The following is a 17,338-nucleotide window of genomic DNA, read 5'->3' on the forward strand; positions in this document are numbered from 1 at the left end:
AGGCAAACTTAAGATGTTCTTGAAAACCAGCCTTTGAGTAAGGACGTGACAGAAGATATACCTCACGCTAATCATGTCTTATTGGCATATGGAAGTTTAGGATTTAAAAGACACAAAATGGAGGATAATTACAAAATACCACAAAGTGGAGAACAATTACATCAGACCATAAAATAAAGGACAATTATACAATACTGGGAATCATGGCCCAGCCATATTGACAGACAACATTAACCACCACATATGGGATATCATCTGTGGATAGAGATAGTTTTACTCCTTCCATTCCAGTTTGGATAGCTTTTTCTTCCCGCCTTATTGGTCTGTCTAGGATTTCCAGTACAGTATTGAATAAGAGAGCTGATAATGGGCATGCTTGTGTCATACCTGTTCCCAAGTGGAAGGCTCTCTTTCTCCATTGAGAATAATGTTGGTTGTTGGTTTTGCAATATATGCCCTTAATTATGTTAAAAAATTTCACTTCTATTTCTATTTTGGTGAGAGTTTTTATAAGGAAAGGGTTTTGAATTTTATCAAATGTCTTTTCTGCATCAGTTGATGTGATCATGTGGATCTTTCCATTTGCTTTATTTATGTGGTGAATTATATTGATTGATTTTCTAATGTTGAACCACCCTTGTAATCTTGGTATGAATCTCACTTGATTGTGGTGTATGGTTTTCTTGATATGTTGTTGGATTCTGTTAGTTAGAATTTTATTGAACATGTTTGCATTTGTATTCAAGAGAGATATTGGTCTGTAATTTACTTTTTTTTTGTTATGTCTTTGGTTTTGGTATCAGGGTTGTGCTAGCTTCATGGAATGAGTTAGGGAGTACTCCTTAGTCTTCTATGTTTTTGAAGAGTTTTAGTAGAATTGACATCAACTGTTCTCCGAATGTTTGGTAAAATTCCCCAGTGTAGTCATCTGATTCTGCATTTGTTTGTTTGTTTTTATTGGCAGTTTTTTGATGAGATTTGCAATCTCTTCTTTTGTTATGAATATGCTTAGATTTTTTTTACCCCATTTGTGTTTGTTTAGGTAGGCAGTGTCTTCCTAGGAGTTTGCCCATTTCAAGTAGGTTTTCAAATTTATTGGAGTATGATTTCTTATAGTATTCTTTTATGATTCTCTTTATCTCAATTTGATGTGCTGTAATAACTTCAGTTTCATTTCTTATTTTGGTTATTTGACTCTTTTCTCTCTCTTTTTCTTTTGTCAGTCTAGCCGGTGGTTTGTCTATTTTATTGATCATTTTAAGGATCATTTTCTTTCTCTTATTTTTCTTTTTTTAATTTCATTTATTTTTTTTACTCTGATCTTTGTTATTTCCTTTCTTCTGGTAGCTTTGGGCTTCTTTATATCTTCCTTTTCTATTTGGTCAAGTTGTCAACTTAAATGATTGATTTTAGATATTTCTTCTTTTTTACTGTAGGCATTTATTGTTATGAATTTCCCTCTGAGCACTGCTTTTGTCATGTCCAAAAGTTTGACATGTTGTGTTTTCATTTTTGTTTAAGTATTTTATATTTTCACTTTTAATTTCTTCTATGACCCAATAGTTTTTTTTTTTTTTTTTTTAGTAGTGTGTTATTTAGTTTCCATGTAATTATTTACTTATTTTTCTTTATCCTTCCTGTTGTCGATTTCTAGCTTTACAACATTGTGGTCATAGAAGATGCTTTGTATGATTTCAATATTCTTATATTTTTGAGACTTGTTTTGTGGCCTAGCATATGTTTTATTATGGGAAATGATTCATGTGTTCTGGAGAAAAATGTGTATCGTTCCGATGATGGGTGAAGTGTTCTATATACGGACATTATATCAAATTGGCTTATGGTTTTATTAAGTCCTTAATGTCCTTACTGATATTTTTTGTTAAATGTTCTGTCTAGAATTGAAAGGGTTGTGTTGAAATCTCAAACTATCAAATGTGGGATTATCTATTACTCTTTTTGTATTAGGCAGTATTTGTTTTATGTATTTGGGAACATTGGTATTAGGTGCATACATGTTTATAATTGTTATGTCTTCTTGATGGATTACCCCTTTTTATTTTTGTTTTTTTTTTAATTTTTATTGTGCTTCAAGTGAAAGTTTATGAATCAAGTCAGTCTTTCACATGAAAACTCATATACACCTTGCTACATACTCCCAGTTGCTCTCCCCCTAATGAGACAGCCCGCTCCCTCCCTCCACTCTCTCTTTTCGTGTCCATTCTGCCAGCTTCTAACCCCCTCCACCATCTCATTTCCCCTCTAGACAGGAGATGCCAGCATAGTCTCAAGTGTCCACCCAAAGCCAACTCTTTGGAAATGATTACCCTTTTATTTATATGCAATGTCCTTCTTTATCTCTTGTAATAGATTTGGATTTAAAGTTTACTTCTTTATCTGATATCAAATTGGCCATCCCTGATCTTTTTTTGTGTACTGGTTGCTTGAATTTTTTTTCCATCCTTTTTTAATAAACTTTTAAAATAATTTTTATTGTGCTTTAAGTGAAAGTTTACAAATCAAGTCAGTCTCTCACACAAAAACCCATATACTACTTGCTACACACTCCCAATTACTCTTCCCGCAATGAGACAGCCTGCTCTCTCCCTCCACTCCCTCTTTTCATGCCCATTTCTCCAGCTTCTAACGCCCTCCACCCTCTCATCTCCCCTCCAGGCAGGAGATGCCAACATAGTCTCAAGTGTCCACCTGATCCAAGAAGCTCACTCTTCACCAGCATCCCTCTCCCACCCATTGTCCAGTCCAATCCATGTCTGAAGACTTGGCTTCAGGAATGGTTTCTGTCCTGGGCCAACAGAAGGTCTGGGGGCCATGACCACTGGGGCCCTTCTAGTCTCAGTCAGACCATTAAGTCTGGTCTTAAGAGAATTTGGAGTCTGTATCCCACTGCTCTCCTGCTCCCTCAGGGGTTCTCTGTTGTGTTCCCTGTCAGGGCTGTCATTGGTTGTAGCTGGGCACCATCTAGTTCTTCTGGTCTCAGGATGATGTAGTCTCTGGTTCATGTGGCCCTTTCTGTCTGTTGGGCTTGTAATCACCTTGTGTCCTTGGCATTCTTCATTCTCCTTTGATCCAGGTGGGTTGAGACCAATTGATGCATCTTAGATGGCTGCTTGCTAGTGTTTAAGACCCAGATGCCACTCGTCAAAGTGGGATGCAGAATGTTTTCTTAATAGGTTTTATTATGCCAATTGGCTTAGATGTTCCCTGAAACCATGGTCCCCAGACCCCTGCCTCTGTTATGCTGGCCTTCAAAGCATTCAGTTTATTCAGGAAACTTCTTTGCTTCTGATTTAGTTCAATTGTGCTGACCTCCCCTGTATTGTGTGCTGTCTTTCCCTTCTGATCTACTATCTAATTAGTGAATGCCCCTCTCCCACCCTCCCTCCCTCCCCCATCTTGTAACCAGAAAAGAATGTTTTCTTCTCAGTTTAAACTATTTCTCAAGTTCTTATAATAGTGGTCTTATACAATATTTGTCCTTTTGCAACTAATTTCACTCAGCATAATGCCTTCCAGATTCCTCCATGTTATGAAATGTTTCAAAGATTCCTCACTGTTCTTTATCGATGCGTAGTATTCCATTGTGTGAATATACCATAATTTATTTATCCATTCATCCATTGATATGCACCTTGGTTGCTTCCATCTTTTTGCTATTGTAAGCAGCGCTACCATAAACACGGGTGTGCATATATCTGCTCATGTGAAGGCTCTTATTTCTCTAGGATTTATTCCAAGGAGTGGGATTGCTGGATTGTATGGTAGTTGTATTTCTAGCTTTTTAAGGAAGTGCCAAATCAATTTCCAAAGTGGTTGTACCATTTTACATTCCCACCAGCAGTGTATAAGTGTTCCAATCTCTCCACAGCCTCTCCAACATGTATTATTTTGTGTTTTTTGGATTAATGCCAGCCTTGTTGGAGTGAGATGAAATCTCGTTGTAGTTTTGATCTGCATTTCTCTAATGGCTAATGATCGTGAACATTTCCTTATATATCTGTTAGCTACCTGAATGTCTTCTTTAGGGAAGTGTCTATTCATATCTTTTGCCCATTTTTTTGATTGGGTTATTTGTCTTTTTGCAGTTGAGTTTTTGCAGTATCATCTAGATTTTAGCGATCAGGCGCTGATCAGAAATGTCATAGCTAAAAGCTTTTTCCCAGTCTGTAGGTAGTCATTTTACTCTTTTGGTGAAGTCTTTGGATGAGGATAGGTGTTTGATTTTTAGGAGCTCCCAGTTATCTAGTTTTTCTTGTACATTCTTTACAATGTTTTGTATACTGTTTATGCCATGTATTAGGGCTCCTAATGTTGTCTCTATTTTTTCTTCCATGATCTTTATCATTTTATATTTGGGTCTTTGATCCATTTTGAGTTAGTTTTTGTGCATGGAGTGAGGTATGGGTCTTGTTTCGTTTTTTTGCAGATGAACACCCAGTTATGCCAGCACCATTTATTAAAAAGACTGTCTTTTCTTTTCCATCCTTTTAGTTTAAGTCTGTGTCTTTATGCCTAGGGTGTGTTTCTCATAGGCAGCAAAATGATGGAGGTTTTTTTAATTCAAATCCATTCTGTGACTTCCATTTGCATGGAGAGTTTAGTTCATTTGCATTTAAGGTTGTTACTAAAAAAGACACTATCGTCTTCATTTATTTTGCTTATTGTTTTTCAAGTGTCTTATACCTTCCTTAAATTTTTATGCTCATATTTTTGTTACTTTTTGTATTTAACTGCTTTTTGTGAAGAGGCTTTTTTTTTTTTTTATTTCTTCCGTTTTCTCTTCTGTGTATTTTTTCTAGGTGTCTTAGTTGTTACAACAAATATTATATTACATAACTTGTAATTGTGGTGACATTTAATATATGAATAACAAATAAAATGCAAGATTAACATATTAAATCTGTTTCTTATTCTGTTGGTAGGTCTCCATGGATGTCATTTTACTTCATATATATGATAGGTTTAGTTTGTACTTCTTTCTTACACACATGATGCTGTATTGCTTGTGAAACTTAACTGTTGAGTTTATTCCCTGGAATTGTTACAGATTTGCCCGTGCTATTTTATTATTTATTTTTGTAGCTCTCTCTCCCTTTTATTTCTCATATGTAGATCTGAGTATTTATTTAATGTTTTTTTTTTCCTTTCCTTTTAGAGAACCCTCTTAAGTAATACTTGCAGAGCTGATCTGGTAGTGGTGGATTCCCAGAGCTTCTATTTACTTAGGAATGTCTTAATTTCCCCCTTTTTTTTGAATGACAACTTTGCTAGGTAAAGAATTCCTGGTTGGAGATAGTTTTCCTTCAATATTTTACGTATGTGTCTTCTGGCACTCAGGGTTTCTGGGGACAAATCCACACTAATTCTTATGGTGGACACTTGATATGTTTTATTGTGCTTTTCTCTTGCTGCTTTCAGAATTCTCTCCTTGTCTTTGCTTACCAAGAATTTTATTAAGATGTGTCATGGGGTGCACTTTTTTGTGTTTCTTCTGTTTGGTGTTCATGTAGCTCCCTGTATTTGTAGGCATGATTCCTTATTCAGGTCTGGGAAATTCTCTTTGATAATCTCTTGCAAAATTCTTTCTATATCTTTATTTTTATCATGATGCTCTGGATTTCCAAGAATTCTGATGCTAGATTTCTTAACTGAATCACATCTCTCCATTTTGCTTTGTTTGCTTTTCTTTGTTCTTTTCTCTTGTGTCTCTTAAAACTTAATAAACTCAGTTATTCTCTCTTCTAGTACACTTGTGCTATCTTCAATCTCAAATATATTGCTGAATGTTTCTCTTGCTTTTTTTAAATAAATTATTTCATTCTTCAGTTCCAATATTTCTCTTTGCTTGCTAATTTTGCTTTCAGTCTCCTTATTGAGTTTTTCATTTGGTATCCTGATCTTCATTAGCTTGTTTTCTGTGTGTTCTTTGATTTCTTTAAGCATATGTAACACTATTGTTGGGAAGTCTTCTATTTTTTCCATTATCCTAGTCTCCATAGGAGAAATTTCCACTTCTCCATGTTTTTCTCTTGATTGGGTCATCGTCTCTTGTGATTTTGTATGTTTTATTTTCTGTTGTTGTTGTCGAACTTGGGGCATTTTAATATGTTATTGTGATATTCTGGAATTCAGAGCTGTATGTGTTTCAAGGAATTATTTTGCTAGGTTTACCACCACTATCTTCTCCTAAGTTCCACTAGTAGGCACTCTGGCCTTTTGGTTCTTTCAACACTCATTCAGCAGTTCTGTCTGAGGATTTATCTCTATTACCATTAAGTTCTAGTCTATCTCCCCAGGTTTTAAGTGTTTTGGAAAGTTTTAAGTCTCTGAGTGCTTACCTTGGCTGGTTTTCCCTAAGGTTGCTGACTTTACTGGTGTTCAAGGGTCCCTTTACCTTCTGTGGATTTGGCTGTACCCTCCCTTAGGGGCTGTGCACTCCTATCTGGGTTCCTTCACTTCCCTTTGTAGGATTAGGGTATGGCTTACCCTCTGTGGCTAATTGAGCATGGGCGGGACTTTTCCACTTGCCAAGGGTGGAAGTGGTGGTACTTAGCTTTCCTGAGGTGAAGGTGAGGAGTGCTTTATGTCTTTTGCTCATGGGCGACCCTTAGCAGGCTCTCCCACAGTGCTTAGTTGTGGGTAGGGAGCCAGTTGTTCCCTGCAGCGTTGCCTGTTTGATGTATTTTTCTTGCCCTTGCTAATGGTTGTGTTCTGCAGTTCTTTAGTGGTCCTAAGTCCTAGTACCTGCCAGCCTTGAGTCTTTAAGATTAAGTAACACTCACTCATGGTGTCTTGGTTTCCCTGTGCCCCTTTCCAAGTGTGCCGCTTGTGAATTCTCATAGCCAACCTGTGCCAGCTTAATCTGATTACACTTTCCTCAGTTTAGCAACCATCCTGTGTTCTTTGTTCAGGATGTTGCCCGTCCCACCCCAAAATTGCCCAAGTGAGCCAAGACCTCCAGTTGCAAGCAATCAGAAACTCCTTGCTTCTCTGTCAACCTTGCTCCTCCTCTCCTCTGCTTTGGGACTCACCTCAGTTCGCCAGTAATTCAACTGCACTGAGATCACAGTATGGGGCTGTTTGTATTCATTGTTCTTTGGGTTAGTTGCAGAGGAATAAATGGGAATGACACTCCTCTATCTTGCCCTACTTCCCCTCTATTTCTTCTTGAATCAATTTAGGTGATTTCTCTATTTCTAGGAATTTGTCCCACCACCTGTCTGTCAGTTTTTTATACTGTGGTGGCTTGCATGTTGCTATGATTCTGGAAGCTATATTACCAGTATTTAAAATACCAGCAGGGTCACCCATGGTGCACTGGTTTCAGTGGATTTTGCAGACTAAGGCAGACTAGGAAGAAAGGCTGATGACCTACTCCTGAAAAGCAGCCAGTAAATATCATATGAATAGAATATCGTCTAATATAATATACATAAAAAGTAAAAGAAAGAAAAAAAAGGATGTCAAAGAGACTCTGAAACATCCTCTTAAGTGCAGAATAGCTAAAGAGGATGAAAGAAATGATGAAGTAAAAGGGCTGAACAAAAGATTTCAAAGGGTGGCTCAAAAAGACAAGGTAAAGTATTAGGAAAAAATGTGAAAAGACTTGGAGTTAGAAAACCAAAAAGAAAGAATGTGATCAGCATTTCTCAAGCTGAAAGAACTGAAGAGAAAATTCAAGCCTCGATTTTCATTACTGAAGAATTCTATGGGCAAAAAATTGAACGATGCAGTAAGTATCAAAAGATGATGGGAGGAATACACAGAGTCACTGTACCAAAAAGAGGTGATCAGTATTCAACCATTTCAGGAGGTAGCGTATTATGAAGAACCACTGATGTTGAAGGAAGAAATTCAAGCTGCACTGAAGACACTGGGCAACAAACAAACAAATAAGGCTCCAGAAATTGCTGGAATACAAATTAAGATGCTTCAACAAACAGATGCAACACTGGAATCACTCATGTATATAAAGAAATTTGGAAGAAAGCTACTTAGCTAATCAAGTGGAAGAGATGAGCATACTCATGCTCATTCCACAGAAAAGTGATCAAATGGAATTCACATATTCATGAATAAAATTATTGCCATCACATGCTTGCAAAATTTTGTTCAAGATAATTAAAAAACAACTATAGATGTACATCCACAGAGAACTGCCAGAAATTCATGCCAAATTCAGACAACGACGTGAAATGAAGGATATCATTCCTGATGACAAATGTATGTTGGCTGAAAGCAGAGAATATCAGAAAGATGTTTACCTGTGTTTTATTGACTACATAAAGGCATGAGACTCTGTAGATCATAACAAATTATAGATAACATTATGAAGGATGAGAATTCCAGAACACTTAATGTGCTCATGCGGAATGTGTATATGGATCAAGAGGCAGTCTTTTGAACATAACAAAAGGGTACTTCATGGCTCAAAACTGGAAAAAATGTATGGCATGGTTGTGTCCTTTCACCTACTTATTCAATCTGTATACTGAACAGATAACCTGTGAAGCTGGACTATGTAAAGAACATGGCATCAGGATTGGAGGAAGACTCATTAACAACTTGCAATGACACAACCTTGTTTACTGAAAATTAAGATAACTTGAAGCATTTATCAGTGGAAGTCAAAGACTGCAGCCTTCAATATGGATTACAACTGAACATGAAAAAACAATAATCCTCACAACTGGATCAATAGATGAAAAATAAGTTGAAGTTGTCAATAGTTTCTTTTTACTTAGGTCAAGAATCAACGTCTGTGGAAGCAGCAATGAAGAAATCAAACAATGTATTGCATTGGGGAAATCTGCTGCAAAAGACTTCTTTAAAGTGTTAAAAACCAAAGATTTTCTCTTTGATGACTAAGGCGTGCCTGACCCAAGCCATGATCTTTTCAATAATCTCATATGCATGTAAAAGCTGGGCCATGAAAAAGGAAAACTGAAGAGTTGATCATTTGAAATGATACTGAATATACGTGGACTGGCAAAGTATGAGCAAATCAATCCTAGAAGAAATACCATCAATGTCCCTTAGAATTGATGATGCCATGACTTTGGCTTGCTTACATTGGGCAAGTCAGCAGGAAAGACCAATTACTAGAGAAGGACATTATCTTTGGTAGGGGATCCACAAAAACAAAGAAAATCTTATATGAGATGGATAGACACAACAGCTAAAACAATGGGCTCAAACAAAGCAGTATTCTGAAGTTGTTGCAAGACCAGACTACATTGTGTTCTGTCGTTTCTAAGGTAACTGTGAGTTACAGTTGACTTGATGGCAGCCAACAACAATAGAAATTTGTGCATTTCGTGTACGTTATCTAATTTGTTGGTATACAATTGTTTATAGTATTCTCTTAAAACCCCTTTGTTATGGTTTGTGAGACTAGAGGAACCCCTGAAGTCATGGCATCCGGACACTCTCTTAACACAGAGCTAAAACCATTCCCGAAGCTCACTCTTCAGACAAAGGTTAGACTGGACTACAAAACATAAAATAATATTTGTGAAGAGTGTGCTTCTTAGTTCAATCAGATACAAGAGACCAAATGGGTGGCTCCTGTCCAGAGGTAGGATGAAAAGGCAGGAAGGGACAGAAACTGGTTGGATGAAAACAAAAGACCAGGGGTGGAAAGGAGTGTGCTGTCACATTATAGGGATTGCGACTAGTGTCACATAACAATATGCGTATAAATTTTTGCATGAGAAATTAATTTGAGCTGTAAAGTTTCACCTAAAGCACTATAAAAAAAAAAAAAGCTGATTAAAAAAGAAAGGTGAAATATTTTATATGTATTGCCAAGCCCTTAAAGATATAAATTCACAAAGATGCTTTAGTCTTCAATAAATTATTTTAAGAGAGGAAAAAAAAAAAGAATGCAGGTAATGTGCCATGATAAATTTTGTCCCCTGGAGGCATGGTCCAGATCCAGGCCCAGCTTGTGTCATGTGACCGTGGAGTACCCCAAGCCTGTAGTGGAGAAGGAAGGATGTGCTGTGGGACTCTAGGCTGGGGACTGAGAGCAGGTGGAATGGAGACGACCTTGGTGCAGTACTTGGAGGACACAATGAAGAACCCGTCCATTGTTGGAGTCCTGTGCACAGATTCACAAGGACTTAATCAGGGCTGCCTGTGATTCTGTTGGAGGAGCATGCTGGGGTGATCTCTGTTCTAGCCCAGCAAGCAGTTAAACTAACCTCTGATCCCACTGATATTCCCATGAGTGTGTCTAGAATCAGATAACAGGGTGATTATGATGCAAAAACACAATGACATCACAGTGGCAGTGCATACAATGACCCCTTGACATCCCATGTCAGTTCTTCAGCCTATCATAGGAACTAGATTCTATCATGTTTATTATCTTATAGAACTATGAAAGTTCCAGTAGTTAGGCCATTCATTTAAAGTGCATTCTGTATTTTTCTGTTTATTTTAGAGTAAGCTGCTTTTGACACGCTATGGACTAACCTATCAAAATACTGGTAAGAAAGGATTATGTTTTGAAGCAGCATGTCCAGGTTACTTTCTGTATAGAATTTTGTTGTATTCAATAAATCTGGTCGAAGGGGGCGGGGGGAAGAACCCTTATTTATTACTGCATCATAATACTTTACTTTGTCTACTTGAGCCATCCTATTTTATTAATGCATGGCTGTATGCCTCGAAATTGATAATAATATCTTTATTTTCATTTCTGTTTTTAGTTATTGTTTTGCAACTGTTTTTCAAGTGACTAGAAAAAAAAGAAAGAAAGGGAGGGGGTGAGAGAGGAAGGGAGGAAGGCGGCAGAAGGGAGGGAAGTAAGGAATAAAGAAGGAAGGAAGAGAGGGAGGGAGGGAGGAAGGAAGGAGGGAAGGAAGGAGGGGAGGAAGGAACTTTTTCCCAGTGTTCAGATTGGCTAAGTGCTGTGGCATTTCTTCAATGCTTAGCCTGGCTGTTTATAACTCTGCCTTAGCTTATGTTTCCTGCTTGCACTGAGCCTAGAGATCAGCCAGAAGTGAAAGCTCATGGTCTTCCCAGGTGTTTTCTTAACATACATTATGCTGAGTATGTAAAAAAAAAAAAAATTTTTTTTTTTTTTTTTTTATGTTCATGGCATTAAAATTTCCCCAGCTAAATGGGCACTTTTGAATGCCCACATTTCCCAAAGAAGCCCTCCCCAACATTTTCTTCAAGGTTTTCGGTACTCTATTGCCTTTATTTTTTTTTATTTCATGCCTTAACAGTAATGTTTTGCCCTAGGTAGCTGCGGTTTTTTTATTTGCTTTACAATGTTTTTCAGGAATGCCTGCTGCTTTTCCCACCCCAAGTGAGTTCAATGTTAGGTGAAACAAAAGGGACCTTGCGTCAGATTCTCAGGTAGCTCCCAGACAGATTACAACAGACCAACACAATAATTTGTGAATAAGGTCTGCTATTCCCCTTCCAGAACCTGGAATCCCGCTCCTTTCCTGGGAATGCAGTGATCCTCCGGATGCCACTGCACAGAAAAGGGGTGGGAAAGGAGCAAATGAAAGCTTCATTAAGCTTTCCGACCATGTTTAAGTTGCTCTTTTCTTAATTTAACATTCACTAGGTACACCTTTGACTGTTTTCCAGAGTTCTTACAAAATTGATGTGGAAAATGTTTGCTTGATTTTTCAGTATTTCTATGGAGGGTTTGGGCCTTGGAGGTGCCTATCTGCCATTTTTGCTGACTTCACTCTAGGAATCCTTTTTTTCCTGATGTATTTTTGGTCTATTTCTTAGATATTATTCTTGACTTTTAAATGTGTGTGTGTAGTGTGTGTTTGTAGCTATTTCCTTCCAAGTTACTCTACCTCTATTTTCCGTTTTTAATCCATTGAGTTAGAATTGTTGTGGTTTTCTAGTTATTTCTAGGATCATTTGAGTCAACTATGGTTCATTCATTTAGCCTAAGAGATTTACTCATATAAACTTACTTAATATTCACTAAAATCTTATGTTGTAGTTTTATTATTTTAAACTGGAAAACTGAGGTACAGAGAGGGTAAAGAATGTATACGAAGTCACATAGGCAATAAAAGAGGCAGAACTAGAGTTCAAACTCAGGTAGCCAGGTTTCAGGGACCATGCTTTTAGGTACTATGATGCCACGCCACTCATGGATGGTTATACTTTAAAGGGTTAGAAAAAAGTCCTGCACAAATGCAGCAAGAGGATTCACTCACTAAGACACACAAGAGCTGTGTTGTCACCACTGCCTTTGCTCTCACAGGCTGCGTGACCTTCAGGAGTTCTCTGCATTTCTCTTAGACTCTTATGGGTATTTGTCAGCACTAACATTTTATTATTCCATGGCTAATATTATTCCTTCAGGGCCTAGCTATTAGGAAGTTAAAAAGTAGGGTGTTCTGTGTTTTTATGACTTGAGCCCCACCAGCCATTGAAGGAACACCTATACTCGCGTCTGGGAATCCCCAGAGTTTATTTTACAGCTTCCGCATGATACCTGCCACTTTCCATTTTTCTCCCAGCTCCTTCAGTGGATTTTGCAGTGGGAACTCTGCTGCTTATGTGGCTTTCTAAGACAATCTCATCATCCTCACTGCCATGTCAGTGTGGAGGTTCATGCCAAGGGGCTCATGCCACGTGGTCTCAGAACTGCCCATGCTGCCCTGTCTCCTACCCCTGCCCATTAGCTTCTACCATTTCTGCCTCCGGAGCCATATATGTTGTTAATATGTTGTGGGTGGAGGGATGGTCGGGGGTAGTGGTGTTAGATGTTTTGAAGAAATAAAAAAGACAAACCCATTTCAGTAGAGTCGATTGGGGTTGCTATGGGTCAGACGATATTTTGAAGAAGAAGCCCCTTAATGAGAGGAAATGAGTGTCTTCCTGCTATGCTTCATTCTATTAAACAAGTATCAAAGCTATGCTACCCTGCCTACTGAGTTCTCACAGAGTTTGGTTAATAGTTCTTACAGCTTTTCACTCACAGCTGTTTTTTTTTTAAGTTTATGACAGAACAATGAACAAATCTGAGTGAGAGATTTTATATTTTGCTAGGAATCTCCAGCTCCCCTCTGGAATCTCGGCGTTGTCATTAGACAATGTACTGGTGAAGTACCTAACATTTTTTTCCTTTCTAATGAATTCTTTCTCAGTCAGCTAACTAACCATTATCTGGTTAGTAAACACAACTTGAATGCAAGCTAGATCATCTCTTACCCACTAACTACACTATTAACATACAATGAAAAATCCCCATAGCACTCGCCTCCTTTATAGCAAGTAGGAAGATGCGTGTGTGTCTAGAAAGCTGGAAGGAAGGAAGGATATAGTAAGTAAGGTGGGGTATGGCCATAAGAGCAGGCACAAACCAGACAGCTTAAAACATATTTACATTATATAAAAATTTCTGTATTTTGGCATTTCTAAATTTATTGAAATTGAATCTGAATAATTGTATTCCCTTGGAGAGGATAACTAAAAAAGGAAAACCACTTTAAACTGGAACCAGCTGGCTTGTGTGCCAGGTATTCTACCACTTAGCACATATGACTTATCAGGAAGTGGGCATTTGGCCTACTTACATGCAGGTTGCCAGGTGGTGTGTGCTATGGGAAGCCACAAAGCCTGCTACACACCTGGAAGGAGCAGATGAGTGCCACTCTGTGCTCGGACGTCGGGCCAGGTGCATTTGCCGCAGTCCCAGGAGGCTTCTGGCTCTGGTAGGAGGGAACAGCATCCCTTCTCACTTTAGAGCTAAAGCTGCAGCATAATTTACTCAGAATAGGCCCCCATTCTTAATTGGACAGGTGTGTGAGAAAACTCTGGCTGCGAGCACAGCATGTTCTACCATTGAACTTTTCCCTCAACATCCTTTCAGCACTTCCTGTCAGGCTAACCTTAACTCTGGCAGGTCAGGCACCAGCAGGTGGTGGGGCTGGCCAAGAATGAGAAGAACATGAAGTTGTGAAAAAATCAAACACCAACCCACAGGGGTGATTTTTTTTTTCCTTTTCTCAAGATTCCAAAGGCCAAAGGAAAAAAAAAACAACACTCTCATATCCTCTTTCTCTAGAACCTGCTATACTGCTTCACCATCTGTTAACTTTGATTGGTTACTTCTTTCCCTTGTACTGTCTTTCTCACCTTGAACATGTGTGGGGGGTGGAGTTAGGAGAGGGCAGGGAGCAGAAGGAAGGGAGGAAGGAAGTGGGAGAGAGAGATTTTGCTTAATGCCTGGAGAGATGTAGTCACAGGAGAATTAAAAAGAGATTGAAGTAATTTTTTTCAGGGATGAAAAGTCAAAGAAGAAATGTAAGAAAGAGAAAGAAAAGAAAAGGGAAGGAAATGAGCATTTATTCACTTAACATTATGTACAAGGGACTGTGCTATGTTCTGGTAAATATCCAACATTCTTCTTCACTCCCATTTCAGAGGAAAACAAACAGAAAGCTCTTTTCAAATAGAATATCCTACACCATTCATTCTCATGCAATCTAGCTTACAAAGGAGCTGGTCACCTGGGCTTCATTTTTGCCTCTAGCATTGATACCCATTCTATGACTTTGAACATTTCCCAATGTTTTCAAAGATCCAATTTCCCCTAATGGGAAAAAAAATAGATTAGGAATACTATACTAGCCCTCCCCTGAGAATGTGCATGAGAATGTCTGCCTATAAGAAATATTAGTGGAATAGGGTCTGGCTATCTACAGAATGTTATTATCGATGCTGTTTTGGAAGGCACTGATGATTATCCAAGCTGGGAATTAGGCCAAATTGAAACTACACCACCTTTTCTCCAAATAATTAAGTAGTTGCCGATTATTACTCCCTGGAAATAATGTCTCCAACACTGTATGTTAGGTGTGCAGATTAGTCAGATGGGTCCCAGATAATTACTACAATCAAATGCTCTTGAGGCTAACATGCCCCTGAGAACCTTGGGAGCTCCTATCAACCCAGCCAGGACAACAGGGTGGTGAAGAGCCCAGATGTTACTCCAAGAGTCTGCCGCGCTGACTCACACCATTTACTTCATATATGACAGCTGTTCTAGGACTAATGAGGCACTCCAGACCCACAAAAAAAGCTTAGCTCACCAGCTTCCTGCTGGCTCTTCCAGCTGCAGAAAGGTACATCTCCTCGTCCCCGGAGGATCACTGGTAGTGAAGGAAGTTAGAACCAACTAAGTGGCCTCCTGGGGATTCTATACTAAGTTCAGGTCCCCCAGGTGACTTTTGACTTTGAATTTGGCCTACTTGACAAGGCTCACCAGGCCTCATCTGGTCTTTATGCACAACACAGGCTGCAAGAACTTCTAATGCATCTTAGGAAGAAGGCCTCCCCTGAAATTGATCTCTTCTGTAAATTTTAGTGTGTTTGTGGGAAGATTTAGAAGTTTTTTTTTCCTTACTCCTACATTTTCCTAAAACAAGGCATTCTAAATTAAAAAAATTAAAGCTATACAAATAATTTCTCAAAAAGACATTCAAAATTGTATTAAGATTTAAATTTATTTCGAAGTGAGAAAGTAGCAGGGAAAGCCAAGAGGAGGGAAAGCAGAAAAGAAGATGATCAGGGGAAGTAAAGAACCAGAATCTTTCATAGGTAACTTTGTAAGGTCATGGTGGAAAAACAAAACAACAAAAACTATTGCACAACGATGATACTAATAATAGTTTACTATTGAGTCCTTACTCTGCTAACCACTTTACAAGTACTATTTCATGTAATCTGCCAATTGTCCTGTATAATAGTTTATAGTCTCCATTTTAGAACTCACACTAATGGCTGGAGAAAATTAGATCTACAGAAAAAAAAAAAAACCCTCCATACTCAGTAGTTTTTATTTCCCGTTTTATCATTTTCTAGTAATATATTCTTTAGAGTGGTAGCTTTTAAACCAGAATCCTGCGCTAAAGATAGTAGGAAAATTGAGTCTGGAGGAGAATAGGCATTGTTTGGAAGACAGGGAGTCCAAGGAAGCAGATGTTTATGTTCTCAACTGTTAGAAGGGACTCTCTGAAATTCTTTACCTCAGTGCACAGGCATGGAGGCAGATTCTGATATCAGTTATCTCAGGAAAATGAGAATTACTTCTCTCAAAAAAACCCAAAAAACTAATATTTTATGCCCCACATGGTTCCCATCCAAATATTTACCCTTTCTAATTCTACTGTTCCAAGATTGAGTGTGTGTGTGCATGTCTGTGTATGTGTGAAATAAAGACTAAAAGTTATGATCTACCCAGACTAGAGCTAAGATTTGCAACCTGTGTTATGAAATAATTTTTAGTGTTCCTTATGTGCCTGAAACATTCTGAAGGAAATGTAGGCATCTTTTACTTACCCAGAGGAAATTTATACCGAAGTCTCTACAAACATAAATTGTTCACTTTCAAACTCATCAGCTTTTGTCCTAACACTCTTTTCTTCTTTCCACTTCTTATATTGCTCAGGAAAATTTTGCTTTCCCTCAAAGTTGATTTAATCAATTTATTAATCATCTAAACACACTTTGAATTTATAGCACATTTTATGATCATTACTAAATAGTTATTATTTGTTTAAAATCTTTTTCTCAGTAGATTCTGTCTTAGGTATCTCGTGCTGCTGTAACAAAAATACCACAAGTGGATGGATTTGACAAAGTCAAATTTATTTTCTCACAGTCTAGGAGGCTAGAAGTACAAATTCAGAGTGCCAGCTCCAGGGGAAGGTTTTCTTTCTGTGTCAGCTCTGGGGGAAGGTCCTTGTCATCAATCTTCCATGGTCAAGGAGCTTTTTCTCAGTGCAGGGACCTCAGGTCCAAAGGACAAACTATTCTCCTGGCTCTGGTTTTTTGGTGGTATGAGGTCCCCATGATCTGCTCGCTTCTCACTTTTATATTTCAAAAGAGATTGACTTAAGACAAAATCTAATTTGTGGATTGAGTCCTGCCTCACTAATATAACTGCCTCTAATCCTGCCTCATTAACATAATAGAGGGAGAATTTACAACACATAGGAAAATCACATCAAATGACAAAATGATTCCCACAATACTGGGAATCATGGCCTAGCCTAGTTGACATATATTTTTGGGGGACACAATTCAATCCATAACAGACTCTAAGGTCCATGAGAACAGAGACTGAATCTGTCTTGTTAAATATTTTTTATCAAGAACCTAACACTGTGTAAAGCACATAATGGTGCTTAAGAAATGTCTCGGCATTGAATGGATGAATGTTCATGGCTTACCTCAGTTAATATCTTTATTGTTAACATACCCCAAAATAGTCATACTTAATACATTTCGCTCTACCAGGCTCTATCTACTTGAGCATACA

The 17,338-nt window shown here is 38.1% G+C and overlaps 1 pseudogene; it reads left to right on the top strand.

Annotated features, from left to right (window-relative positions):
* Window positions 1-8,798: 8,798 nt before the first annotated feature.
* On the top strand, window positions 8,799-10,489 carry LOC111752649 (ragulator complex protein LAMTOR5-like; annotated as a pseudogene).
* Window positions 10,490-17,338: the final 6,849 nt, after the last annotated feature.

Source organism: Loxodonta africana, chromosome 15 (assembly GCF_030014295.1).
Source record: "Loxodonta africana isolate mLoxAfr1 chromosome 15, mLoxAfr1.hap2, whole genome shotgun sequence".
Classification (NCBI taxonomy): Eukaryota; Metazoa; Chordata; class Mammalia; order Proboscidea; family Elephantidae; genus Loxodonta; species Loxodonta africana.